This window comes from Crocuta crocuta, unplaced genomic scaffold (assembly GCF_008692635.1).
Source record: "Crocuta crocuta isolate KB4526 unplaced genomic scaffold, BGI_CrCroc_1.0 scaffold344, whole genome shotgun sequence".
Classification (NCBI taxonomy): domain Eukaryota; kingdom Metazoa; phylum Chordata; class Mammalia; order Carnivora; family Hyaenidae; genus Crocuta; species Crocuta crocuta.
This window is the reverse complement of record NW_027533081.1, coordinates 164,986-167,393: the sequence shown is the minus strand read 5'-3', so window position 1 is coordinate 167,393 and position 2,408 is coordinate 164,986. Positions and strand designations below refer to the sequence as shown.

Genomic DNA, 2,408 nt, shown 5'->3' with positions numbered 1-2,408 from the left:
CCTGGAACTGCAGGCACGCAGGGCGTCTCTCTATTCCTGCAAACGCAGGGACACGGGTATCTACGTGTGGCACATGAATTTAGCCTTAGCCCTTCCATCTTGACCCAGAGTTTGCCTTCTGGGCCTGCACTCAGAGAGCTGCATGACTATCCTCAGGTGCAAGGAAAAAAAAAAACAAAACAAAAAACAAAGAAGACAAGGGTTAATGTTCCCTATTCATGGTTATTTATGACACAGTCTGCACACTCTGTCCTTGAGATAATGGCTATTCCCTTGAAACTCCCCAAAAGCCTAAACCATTCCTTGAAAATAACAAATGTCCTACATACCAGGATAAGGACAGCTCCCTTTATCACTTTGTAGCCTTTTTTTTTTTTTTTTAAATAACCAGTCTTTTCTGCTTCTGTACTGCCCACTTGCCTGCTGGCTCATTATAAAAAGCCCTAAGTCCTTGGACTCAGGCCGCACATTTAGAGTTCTGTGTTTGTGTGCGGTCCCGGCGGGTAATAAAGACTCCCTTAATTCGGCTTCAGTGGTCTCTGTTGGTCTCTGTGTCTCTCGGCATTACAGTGTTCACTTTTACTATGAGCTGCAGCGGGCTTTCCGGAGCAGCGGGACTAATTTACCGGTGACAGGTAACGGCCCCACTTTTCACGTTCCGCGCTTTCCTGGATTTTTGACGTTCCCAGGTTGCTGCCCCAGCGGTGTGCATCACCCGCCACCCCCACCCCCAGCCGCAGCACTGGGAGCCCGGGTAAAGCCCACTGGCGTCAACTGGCGGTCACTAAGCCCCGCCGTCCTTGTCCCCGGTCTACCCTCAGTTTCCCGTGTCTCACTCGGAGCTCCTTCCTGGTCTCCGCCGGTTCGCGTCCGCGCGTTGGAGCCCCTCCCTGCCGCTCCTAGTGAGGGGACAGAGACCCCTGGCGGCCGAGGAGGGTGAGGCGGGTCCGGGAGCCCGAGTGGGACTGCCGGGGGCTAAGGCCAGAAGGAGTGGGGCGACCTCCGGAGGGCACAGGGAACCCGGGACCACCGCCCTGGGACCCGCACTTTGGGCAGAAGCTGGGCTAGCGGCGTGCCGGCAGGCGGGCCTCCTCCATATCGCCCCTCAGTGTGGGCAGGGCAGCCTGCCTTCTGGGGTTGAAGGCCAGAGTGTCCTGGAGCCCAAGGAACCCCTCCTCCCCTCAAGCTGCGGATCATCGCCGGTCCGGCCCACTCTCCCACCAGGTTCCCACCCTGTCTGGGGTCCAATCTCTTAGCCCGAGGTCCTTCCGTATATAGGTAGGGTCCTCCCTTGGCTCCAGAGGACCAATAAATGAGCGTGAAACGGTGTGAGGCTTGGACAGGAGGGTGAGGAGAGGAGGAAGTGCTTGTCTGAGGGAGTGTATGTGGGGTGTGAGTGTCTGTAGGTGTCCGTGTGTGAGCAAGTTTGAACATATGTAGGTGATGTTCATTCCTCCCCAAGCGGATTCACGCGCACACACGCCTCTTTCTCTTCCTTTCAAAGAAAAACCGGAGCTGCAGAGAAGTTTGTGGAAATGAATAAAGGGAAACCTCGCTGAAGTCGAGTGCAGCAGCTTTGAAGACTTACCACTGGACTCAAAGGTTGTCAATTACAGACCTGGAAGAGAAGCACCCACTGACCAACTGGAAAGAATCTTCAGTTAGAGGCCCCAACAGAGAAAGCTGTGCATTGTAGCTTCTACAAGAAACTCACCACCCCTAGCCCATGGTTGTTGCCCTAGCTTGAACTGCAGTTCTCTGCTGTCCCCTAATAAACCCGTTTTTGCTGGTAGCACGAAATACTTTTTTAAAGTCAACATTACTTGGAGATCAGAAGTAGGATTCAGAGAAGACCCCCAACAATTCCGAGGCAGGTGAGCAAACAGGTGCTGGCACCCACAGAGCTCGCTGCTTTCTTGCTGAGCTTGAGGGTAAGGCTCTCCTGGATTTGGAGCCCCACTTTCTGGATTTTGAGCTTTCCAGGTTTTATTTGGGATCTGTTTTAGAGCTTTGTCCTTTCTGAGAGTACTCATTTAGCCTTTGGTCCAATTTCCTTTTTATTATTATTATTATTTGGAGAGAGAGAGGGGACAAGTAAGTGAGAAGGGCAGAGGGAGACAGAGAGAATCCTTTTTTTTTATTTTAAGTTTATTTATTTTGGGAGAGAGAGTGAATATGTGTGCACAAGCATGGGTAGGGCAGAGAAAGAAGAGAAAGAACATCCCAAGCGGACTCTGGGGCTTGAGCTCATGAACTATAAGATAATGACCTGAGCCGACATCAAGAGTTGGACGCTTAAATGACTAAGTCACCTGGACACCCCAAGAGGGGAGTTGGGGGTGGGGAGAGAAAGAGAGAGAGAGAGTCTTAAGCAGGCTCCGCCCTCAGTGCAACTGAATTCCAAGACC

At 52.2% G+C, this 2,408-nt stretch overlaps 1 long non-coding RNA gene across 1 annotated transcript; it reads left to right on the top strand.

Annotated features, from left to right (window-relative positions):
- Positions 1-504: 504 nt before the first annotated feature.
- Positions 505-1,792, top strand: LOC144216542 (uncharacterized). Its single transcript, XR_013330680.1, has 2 exons — positions 505-635; positions 1,505-1,792. It is a non-coding gene; the product is annotated as an uncharacterized LOC144216542 (long non-coding RNA).
- Positions 1,793-2,408: the final 616 nt, after the last annotated feature.